Source organism: Andrena cerasifolii, chromosome 2 (assembly GCF_050908995.1).
Source record: "Andrena cerasifolii isolate SP2316 chromosome 2, iyAndCera1_principal, whole genome shotgun sequence".
Taxonomy (NCBI): Eukaryota; Metazoa; Arthropoda; class Insecta; order Hymenoptera; family Andrenidae; genus Andrena; species Andrena cerasifolii.
The window spans coordinates 8,266,238-8,277,597 of record NC_135119.1 but is presented as its reverse complement, the minus strand read 5'-3'; the positions used below and the strand labels follow the sequence as shown (position 1 = coordinate 8,277,597).

At 46.3% G+C, this 11,360-nt stretch overlaps 1 pseudogene; it reads left to right on the top strand.

Annotated features, from left to right (window-relative positions):
• Positions 1 to 9,363: 9,363 nt before the first annotated feature.
• Positions 9,364 to 10,434, top strand: LOC143366485 (adenylate kinase isoenzyme 1 pseudogene; annotated as a pseudogene).
• Positions 10,435 to 11,360: the final 926 nt, after the last annotated feature.

Sequence of the window (11,360 nt, the reverse complement as noted above, 5' to 3'; positions counted from 1 at the left end):
CGGGGAATGAAATTTCCACGGATTCCAGAAGCTAAGGACGTCTAAGCATCGGTAGCTAAGGAAACTCGTTAATGGCGTATCTAAAAAAGTTCCGCGACGAAGAAAGCCGTACGGAAAACTAAGTCCATAACTGGCTAATAAACTCTACAGGCAATAGCTGATGGTGTGCATCGTGCGTTCACGGCGACTCGGTGTCGTCCACCGAAACGTCTTAGAAAATGCCCCATCGTATAATAATTTCTTTATGAACGAAACTTTCCTGTGCGTTCGGGGAGAAACGAGTTTATTTGACCGTGCCGCGGAGTTCCAGCAACTTTCAGTCTGGCACGTTCTTTCTAAAGGGTCCTCCAGACGCTGATACATGTTGCATGGAACGTTGATGCATGCTTCATGATACAGGTTTCATGATACATGTTGCTACGTCTGTAGATCGGTTTCCATGTCTCAGCATCAGAAGCGCCACTCGCATGTTGCTCACCGGTTAGGTGCGTGAGCAAAATGCAAGTTTCATGAAACCTGTATCATGAAGCATGTATCAATGTTTCAATGCAACATTTATCAGCGTCTGGAGGCCCCTTAAAGAACAACGCGCGGACAGTATTGAACTTTAAGAAATCTCCTATTGCAATTCCAATAATGCGTACACTAGGGATTGCAATACCGGTAAATCGTGAGAAATACCCTAAAATCTTTACTGGTAATTCGATAAATTACATATAGCAATATAGCGCATATGTGCGTTCATTAATTCCATCGACATCTACTACGTTATCAGTAAAAACACACTTCAATTACTAATAAAGACGAAAACCGAAGTATCTCATGAAGAACCAACTCTGATCCAAAAGAGAACTAAGAATTTGAATTAGTCGTGAAAAAATGGACATATTTTCAAGAAGAAAAAGTAAGGAGAAAATATATACTATGAATGGCATATGATTTCTTAATGCCTTCCCGGCCAACAAGTGTAGAATCTGAGAGCGCTTTATCCGTGGCTGGATTACTTTGTACAAAAATTAGGTAGCGATCAGGAGACCAAAGTTTAGACGAATTAGGTATGTTTTTGCGTGCTTATTTGATAAAAAGAATTGTTAAATAAAAAATATTTAATTATGTATGTAAGTTAAGATTCTTTTCATTGTTTTCGTGGTGACGATCCATGTTAATAAATATTGTCAATAGTTATACAAATATATCTATTTTGTGTTACATCATTTTATATTTTATGTTCAGAATAGTTTTATTTCCATATATTTTTTATAATGCTCGATTAGAGTTCAAAAACAGTTTTTGTTTTGTAATGTTTACTCTTATATTTTCAATTCCTTAAAAAATACCTGTAAATTATCGGTAGACCGGTTTTGATTAAAACTTTTCCCGAATTACCGGTAATTGAAAAAGTCGGTAATTATGCAATCCCTAGCGTACACCTACAACGGTTCGCTTGGTACATACCTAGCCGTCAGATTCATTTGAAACATTCTACGAGTGTTCTGAAACACCGTTCACCTTCGCAATGGAGCATTATATTCTATGCCGGTCCCAGGCTTCAGTGTTACCCGATATCACGGCAATTATGACAGCTTGTGATCGCGAAACCGCCCCCAATCCCGTCACCCTCGAAATGATCCGTCAAAGCTTCCGCGGTATCGGATTTCAAGCGCACAAAGTGGGCGACCACGTGCGTGTCGCTAATGCGGAAGTGCGCGCAACGCGAACGACAATCGTCCTGCGGATCGCAGAGACGTAATGGCATAAGGGATGTTTGCGGCCGATAGTCTGCGGGAATCGTGGCAATTACTGATTATGCGGCCAATCGGCGCGAGACAGGCGAATGCCGACCGGTGGCATTGCGGCTCTGCAGCTTGAGACGAGAGAATGATCGAGCGTGGCTTCCAGTTGCAGACCTGCAACCGACACGGCGTTGCACCTGCCAACCGTCGCATCCATTGTTGTGTCCCCGTGTTCGGCCAATCCCGTCGCATACTAATACGGGCTATTCGCGAAAATTACCGGCTCGATGCGATTTTGATGGTGATCGATGACGCGGACAGATGGCATTCGCCAATCGAGCGGAACCGATCGGGTCCGATTGAAAAGTATCGTCGGACCAGTGGCTGAAACTCGGTGTGTCTCAGTTTCCTCTCCCTTTTTCCTCCCGTTCCATAGAACTATTCAGGCGACCCCGTCGCAGCACGAGGCGAAGGATATTATTCGAATTACACGTGCGGAGAAGTTCGCCCAGTGAGTTCGTGACGGTTGCGACATTCGACGTGCGCGAGCTTGTTACGGGCTGATCATGACTGTCGCGTGTACAGAGCAAACAGTCCCGAGCAGAATTAGGGGAGAGGTCTTAGCTGGCGCGCCAAACAATTATCGTCGCCGTTACGTCTGCACGGTGCAGCGAAAATTGAACAGTGGCGCGGCGCGTCTTAATTGCCTCGGAGGGTACGTTTGACGCGACGTCGTAGCCGCTGAACACGGTTTACCCGCGGAGCAAACTCGTGTCTACTTTTCCGCCCTGCTCCGGCGGTTCCGCTTCTGTTCAGGGGGGAAAGCGCAACTGTGCTATCGTTTGACGATGCGCCGTGTTTCGGCGATCCGCTGATAGGATTTTGTCCGCGCTGCGCCGGGGCGGTTATTAATATTTCAAAAGCGCGACGGGTCTGGAGAGACAGGAGTGGATTCCAAGCGGTTGACCGCGGCTCGCAAACGTCCGTAATGACTTTTCCCGGAGACCGATTACGTCGCGGCGTCGAGAGGACGGAAGAAGCGGAGGGAAGAGTCGGCGGTGGCTAAAAGAGGCCACGGGGGTGGAGAACGGGGTTGAGGAGCTAATTGAAAGTCCTGCTGGGGATTGGGAGAGAGCCGCGGCAAAGAGGCGTCGATGCCAGCGCTGTAATTGGCCCAGCTATTATTAACGTCGCGGTCTGCCACTTATTTTAATGGACTCCCCCGCTCGTAGGCCCCAGACCCGCAAATCTGAGTCCCTACTCGCCTTCGATCTCCAGCGTCCTCCATCGAGCGGATCCTGCGCCAATCGTCACCTCGATACATTCATTTGCCTAAGTGCCCGGCGCTGTTATTCCTGGGTGTAAACGGGTTCAAACGAACGTATCAGTGATAGTTTTGTAGGGCATAACTATGGTGTAAATTACTCCAATCGCGTTATACGAATGTGTTATGTTTCTTGCAATCGGTTTGATCTTATTCAAAGATTCAACGTCTCCTTGATACGTCGAAGCTTCTGTCGCGGAGCATTGACTGTTGGACGTTCGAGCAATCCGTAAACTTTCCGCGGGTGATTTTTCCTCGAAGGGTGAATTTTACTCGGGCAAGTTTGCTGTTTGGGAAATGTCGTGTTCGCCTAGGAAGATCAAGAGAATCAGAAGTTTCCTCATTTCGAGGAGCAGTCGCAGCCTCGGTGGCAGGTGGCCGAATGCCGATATCCTTCGAATGATTCCGCGCGACCGCAAGCGATCTCTCTGAGTGCTCCCTGGAATTCCATGCGGCGGTCGCATTCTGGACGTCCTGCGGGAAAGTCCCGGCTCGCTTCCCCTCCACCTGAATCAATTAAATATCTCGTAGTGGCAGCCTTTCGTAGCACCCAGCCGGTCTCGCGGCATTGTTCTCGCCTATTTCGAGGGGAATACCGCACGGCTTCACCAGCTCCCCGCGAAATAAAACGACCATTCCGGCGAAGTATTCGGTATCGGTCCCCAACAATTCGAAACTAATAATTTTATTAAATTACTCGTTGTCGAGTATTTCGTGGATATTTATGCTCGCGCCCGTTAACGCCATTGATCGATACGATGACAATTCACTTCTCGGCCATAGAGCAACGATTATACGATGCCCGATTTTAATGGAACGCGAAACACTCGAAAGATCCAACGCCCCAGGAACATGAATTATTTCAATTCGCCGCGGCGTTGCCCGCGACGTTATCGAGATTTATAGACGATTCCTGATTTCGCATGAATTATTGTGCCACGGCGATCGATAATTACCAGGTCGATATCGCGTGCCCAACCTTTGTCCTCTATCTTCCAGCGCGCAACGCTTCTCGATGATTAATATTCATTTACGTTCATTGACTGAAGCATCTTTTATAATCCGCCCCGTTCCCCGCCAGCGGCCCGAATATTTTCGATCAACGCGCCACGCTTATTGTTCCCTCCTCTATATCTATCGCTCCGCTCTGAAATTTTTAATTGGCCCTGTTAACGCGATTTATCATTTCAACATCTGCCGTAGCCCCGGTGTCCGTGGTATCGACAACGCTTTGGCGGCGTCGCTCGACTCCTGAAAAAGACCGCATAACGCTCGCCAGGTGATTCTGAAATGAGGTCGCGCGCACGCTTTGTTCGATACATCGTCGAAACGAACTCGTATTGTCCCCTAAACCACCGTTCGCACGCTTTATTCGCGTTCTACGTGACAACGGAGGCCCGTGCATTGTTATCGTTATCGTGTGTACGCACAAATGACGTCGCAGGAACTTCGCTTCGGAGCGACGCGCCGCGGAGACAGATCATTATCGGCGTTCTCTGCGCTCGATTCCGCGAGCATTTAAAAATTACGTCGCCTTTCCCGAGGACCAACATTTCCAGCCTATCGAGCACGCCCGAATTTACGTCCACCCCGAATGGAAACGAAGTAACCCAACCCATCTCTTTCGCGTGCTCTATTATCGCCCGAGTAAAATATCCGCACGAACGCCCCCGAATTCATGCGAATTCCCCCGCGTAAATTCCCCGCGATGTCTGACTCGCAAAAATACTAAATCCACGGATGGAAATAAAAGCCCGCGCCCCGGATGAACGGAGACCCACTTGCGAACCACTTATGCTACCGTTTTTTTTAACCGTCCTCGTGCTATTTCGCTTGATCGGCTTTCGTTCTCGTGACGTTTACTATTTACCATTGAAACAGATCGGTCGCTTTGACAAAGTTCTGCCCGATCGTTGCCAGCATTCTTGGGAAATTCGTTTAACGACGGTGGTGCAGAAATTATGCACGCACGGGTTACAGGGCTATTTTAGAAATTCCGGCAGAAATTTCAGAAATTCTCGTGTTTCTTATATGTCAGTGCACGTGTCGCTTGAAATTTAAACAGCACCCGGTGGAGGTCTGAGTTCGTCGCTTCAGTCGACTGCGCCCTGAAAGCGAAGCTTCAAATCGCAGAACCGTAAAGGAGTTCTCTATTTATTTCTGAATAGGGACCTTGCGCGTCTCATCTTGCTCCGTTATTTTGGGCAACGGCCGTCTATGCGCCAACGGCCGTCGAAATTTCCCGTGAATATGCAGAAGCACGCGTGGCGGCGAAAAAGCTTCGAGGGGATGGTATCGCGTCGCGACAGCTAAACGACAGTTTAATCTCTCGTGGTCGGTGATTAAACGTAAATTCTTAACCGAGTAATCTGCGAGTGGAGGCGTGAACAGCCTGGCTGCCCTTCTATTCGGCTTCGGTCGGGCGTGTAAACAGCTCATTTAATCGTCACTCGGCCCCGACGTCTGGAGTCGTGAAACGCCCCGTGGTATTGCTCATTAAAGGGGACGTTGGCGATAGAGCTGCCAGGACATACAGGACGACACGGTCGACTGTCACTAGACACACCTGTCAAGCCAGAATCAAGTCGTTTGTTACGTTAATTGCTCTCTCGTGTCGCGTGCATTACCACCCGGCGATCTTTCACGGTTTACTCCCGTTCTTCGCTTCGCTGACCTGTGAACTTCCGCGCCCCTGTCCTTTGTCCTAGCACGCCTGAATATTCGATCCATATGATCTATCGATCGGGCAGCAATTAACGCCACTGTTCGCCGTTCTGCTGGAACGTTGTTGCAGAAAATCATCGGACACCAGAATAATTTCAGTTGAAAGGGGATTATTAGGGGGAAAAGTGGTTGGAATATTCATTCGTGTTTCATCAGCAATTTCTGGCATCTCAGTTGCACCGCGACTCCGAAGCACAGTGACCAATATCTACGCAAGTATTTTTCAATCTCCCAGCATAGAGTTAGCGCGAAGGCAAAGGTACTTGATCCGATTGGTACTACTGGTAGGAAGAGCTTTACCCCGACGACAAAATAAAGCTGCCACAGTAGTACAAGTAGGAGCGACAAAAACAGAGTCGTTGAAACGAAGAGGTTTCCTTTCTGTCGCCTTTTCGTGCCTGCTATGCTGTAAAACAGAGCGCAATCGTGGGCGATTGATCTTCGTGAATGGAGTTAACGAGCAGGAGCTTAACTCATCTCTTCATCTATTTAACACACCTACTGAAATCCTCTCGAACTTCGACTTGGCCCGTTTTGCTCTCCGACTGCAGCGTGTTGTAACTTTCCAACACTTGCCAACTTCACTTGAAAATTAGCCAATTTTATGTTGAATTATTCCTGATCCCCCGAGTATTCTACAAACAACTCTGAAGTGTGCTCGTTGACCGCAAACATTCTACGGACTCTCCAACGCGAGCTCGAGTTTCCAAGCGCCCAATGAATTCGATACGAAAAAAGGGAAGGAGTAAACAGTACAGGTAAACATTTGTTTCATCAGGCTTTATTCCTGATCCCCGACGTTGTTTTATTGCGTTCGCAGGAGGCAATCCGCCGCGCCCTTTAAAATTTGCTGCAAGCTCTTAAGAGCTTCCGTTCGGGCATCCTCGTGACATTTCGTAGCTTCCTCCAATTGTTCGGCGGCGGAGTCCTCGGCTTTTTTAATCGTCTTGCATAAGTTCCCTGTGATTTCATTTCGCCGCTTAACAGCTTTCTTTGTTCTCCTCTTAACGCACTTGACAAATTCGTCCGCCTCCAGGCATTCACCGAGGATTCGCTTCATCGCGGCCCCGAGTGTTTCCGCCGTTTGAATTTGCTGGTCGTAGTTTGTCCTCGCGGCACGAAGTCTCGATAAAGCCTTATCGTTGCAGACTTTTGCTCTCTTCTCGTAGATGCCCTTGATATCCCGAAGACGGTTCATCTGCTCCTTCCAGCATACCTACGATAATTTACATCAGCCGCCCGCGTCGCCCGTGTCATTTAGTCGCGGACCGTCCGACGCTCGGCTGGAAATTCTTATATTATAAATTCCAAGTGGAATTCTATGGAAATGCAGTTTAATGCTCTCAAAGGAGGAACTACTGCGCCGGCATCAAATTTTCCGGAACTTGTGCTGCTACTTGGCGTTACAAAGGGAAAAGATTAATTCAAAGGAGCGCGTATTTAACTTAAGACAGCATTACTTGGGGACATTAAAGCCCGTTTGGAAATTAGACCATTCCACTCTGAAATGGTGCAGTATTTGCTCGAGTTTTTAATTTTGCGCCGCTTTGACCCAAGATTATTTAGTGTGGGCGGACTTACAAATTCTGCAGAGGAATTGAATTTATAACTATTAGGGCTCTCATTACTCGGGGAACAATGCAGCACCTCGGAAGTCCCTCGAATAGCTTCCTGAACTCGTTGCATCTCCTTCGCCATGAATTCCTCGTTCTTCTTCACCATCTCGTTCAGTTCGTTGCCAGTCTTTGAAAATATCTCCGCCAACTCTTTCATCTTCTGGTCGATGTCCATTTTCGTTCTTCGCGAAATGCAACGAAATGCATCGACGAAACTTTTTCTCGGGACCTTGGATCTTCCCCTTTGCCTTAAATTCCCGTTCGCCTCGACGAACGAAATTAGAATTGTTCTCCTTTCGTTCGGTAAGGGGTCATCCTTAAATTACGTAAGGCTTCTTTTTGGAGGGGGCGGTCGCGAATTTCTTACGTTTTCTTACATGGGGGGAGGGGGTCAGGTAGCACCTTACGTAATATTTTTTAACCTAATTTTCAATAAATACAAATTCTATTATTAATGTTCCGGAAAAGTAGTTTTAGTTTAAATTTCCCGAAATCGAGTTCAATGAATTATATAAACCTTTAAAAGAATTTTAATAACTGAAAAAATTGAGTGTAAAAAATATAACGTAAGGAGGGGGTTGGAATATCAAATCTTACGAATTCTTATACTGGGGGAGGGATGGGGTAAGAATTCGCTAAAATTACTCTTACGTAATTTAAGGACGGCTCTTAAACGGAACAAAGCATATAATATACTATTTATTTTGCATCTTCGGTACGTCTATTTATCATAGTTCGTATTCTGCTGCTTGAACATTGCTGTTGCAACATTTCCTTCTAAAGGACCTCTTGGAGGTTAGTTTCCAATTTATTTCTTCGTAGATCGAATTTGGCGGAATTAGAGTTTAAAAAAAGTAAAAAAGCTTTACTGTATAACATATCCAAAGTTCTTACACGAGTGTGAGGATGCTTCTTACGAGTTGATTAAATATTCTTTGAGTTTCTTTCACAATCTAAAAGTTCTATCGCCTAGAGACGAATAACAAACTCGTAAATACAATTCTGAAGATATAAAATAATTCAGAGTTTAATTTACACCCGCGTTCTACTTCACGAGAATACTAAAATAAACCAAAAGATATGTTGGGGCGAAAATTGCCGTTGCACATACTCGCGGAATGAAGTTATCCACTCTACGGTGTATTCGTGAAGCGTTAAATTTGTTTTTTTATCGATTCGATTGAATTGCGAATGCCCGAATGTGAACTCGGCACAGAAGAACTTGGAATTTCACCCCAACCCTGTGCCGATCGACAAAACCGAACTTCAAGCCATAAAATAATTCATGTTACCCAAGTACGCTTCTGCTATTCAGCTAGAGTGGCAGTTATCTGGAAAGAGTAAAACTGATGGGAAGAATTCTTTATTTTCTTGCGCATGATCGTTCCGACGCACGACTCCGGGCAGTAACCGTAATTCGTCTCAAACGTTGCCCTTGGGGAAACATTTTTAGAGGCGAGTGAAGTCAACGAATTCGCATGACGATATATTAAAGTGCACGAGACTTTACCATAACCAAGTTACGAAAGATTTGGCGGACGAGGATTATATCTGCGAAAGATTTCTCGGAGGAATATGTAAGGCAACCTTGAAGGTAATTTAACTGAGAGTGCAGGCATAAAGTGTGCTGTACTTGAAAGGCTGAGAACGTGAGCCGACCGTTCGCTATCGTGATTAATAATAGGTATGCTTATCCTTAAAGATAAAACTTCCATTACCTCTACGTCACGATATTAATCTCCACTGTCTCCACTAGCCCGCGAATCTCCAGCATCCTACAGAGCACGTACCGTTGTGATTGAGTCAGCGTGGCCCCGAAACAGAGGGACATGATAAGGTTGTCAGACAGCGGGAAAAGCGTTCAAAGGCGGCAGTCGCGAGATCGCGCTGGTATCCCTTAAAGAGGATCAAACGGATGAAAAGTTTCGGTAAAAGGGAGGCGCTCTTCTTCTGCGACATTTAACCCATGTGTACCGAGCCATGTAGACGGTTCCAAGGCAAGAAGCTCGAGTATCTTGGACCGAGCAGAGAAGAATTCAGCGAAATGGGAAATTGTTTTGGTGTAGACGAAGGGCAGCTGATTCCAAGGGACGAGCCGCTAGACGCCACCCCCCTGAAGAACAATCGGGCGATCACGATCTTCGTGGTGGGTGGTCCGGCAGTCGGGAAGACCTCTCTGTGCAAAAAGTTGGCCCCGAAGTACGGGCTGTTTCTAATATCATTGTCGGATATACTGCGCCGAGAGGTCGCCAAAGGCTCCGAGAAGGCGCGACATTACAAGCGAATCATTGAGAAGGGTAAAAACATCCCAGCCGACATTGCGGTTCAACTGGTGGTGGAGAAGATGCTAACTCAACCGAGTGCATACGGTTATCTGGTTATTGGCTTCCCCCGGGACAAGAAGCAGGTGATCATTAATGGAGCCACTGCCCGGTTCTACCGATAGAGTCCGGTGTTAGGAAACAGATATTAGTCAAGAGCGCTGATTGGGGACATTAAGCGACGGAGTAAGACAGAGGGCGAAACGGGAACTTGTCTTTGTTAACCGCGTTAAGTACCGTACCTTAGAAATAGATGGCACTGCGATTTGCAAATTTCAGTGCCATCTTGAAGCGATCTTTGGGAGTGGCGATTATAGACGAGGGTGTTAAATGGACCACTAAATTTGGATTTATAATTTTTGAATGATAGGTCCTCTGGTCTGCTTGTTTAAACGTAATTAATCGGTCTGCAGGCAGCAATGTTCAATAAACAAGTTAGGCGACCCACGTTGCTGTTACACATAAGCGCGAGGCCGGTAATTCTGCAAGATCGAATAATTCAGCGCGCGATCGCCGATCAAAGATTCGACGACACACCTGACGCCATTGTCAATCGCGTGGAAACGTTTTACACGAAGATCAAGGGTGCAGTCTCGCCTAACAAGGCGGTGACGAGAGTCCTCGACGGAGAACAGTCCGCGGCGGAAGTATACATTGATGCTTGCAAGATTATAGACGAAGTCATGGAGAAGATATCACGGAGACAGCAGCTCTAACAATCTCCGGTGTAGACAATGTGCGTATGTTTTTTGGTTACGAGCAGAATAAGAATATATTTATCTGTAAGACACAAGCATGCATTTCAATCTCTGCATTCTTAACCGCTGCTCAAAAAGTGACGTGGATAAGCAAGATTCACGTTGAAAGCGACTCGTTTCAACGATTTCACTGGAAGTCGGCTCTGTGCACAATTGTACTAGCTGATGGGTAAAAGGAGGAGAAGAGCATCATTCGGCGTATTTCAAAGCTGTTTAATTTCCTCGATTAAAAGATTCTCAATTTTTCCGGAAGCGTGTATGGAATAATCGACGTCCTGTCTTGCCCAGACCTTCTTCCTTTACGACTTCCGTACTTTCTGGCTCGGTCGCGATAGGCTTGCCGAGTTTAACCGGAAATTACAGTAGCTTCCCGGCGAATAGATTTAAAGCAGAATTTTCCGCAACGCTGCCGCTCTTAATACATTTATCCCGACTGTTCTCTCCGCGATCACTGTTCAACTTTCCAATAACTTTTACACGTCGTGCCTTAACACGGCTCACAGCTACACTTTGTCCCATGGGATCCCAGGCACAGCTGTCATTTCAAACATGACATCTGGTGGACAAACTTACCTTCCAATTATCGGAAACTTTTCTGTTTCGTCCAGGAAGTTCACCTATCTCTCCTCTGACCCTCGTCCGGTTATTGCTTCAATTTCTCCCATCACGGGATGGGAATGTTCAAGGCACCATCCGCATAGAATATAATTTCTTTTTTAGTACATACCTTCACTGTTCAAGGTCTCTGGGTAACGTTTAATATTTCGGTAACAGACTGAGAAGCACCGAATTAAATTTAGCGTATTCGTAACGTGTTAATATAAACACGAGTAACGCGAATCTGTTCGTGACTACTTTCTGAATGCCCTTCCGCATTCAAAAAT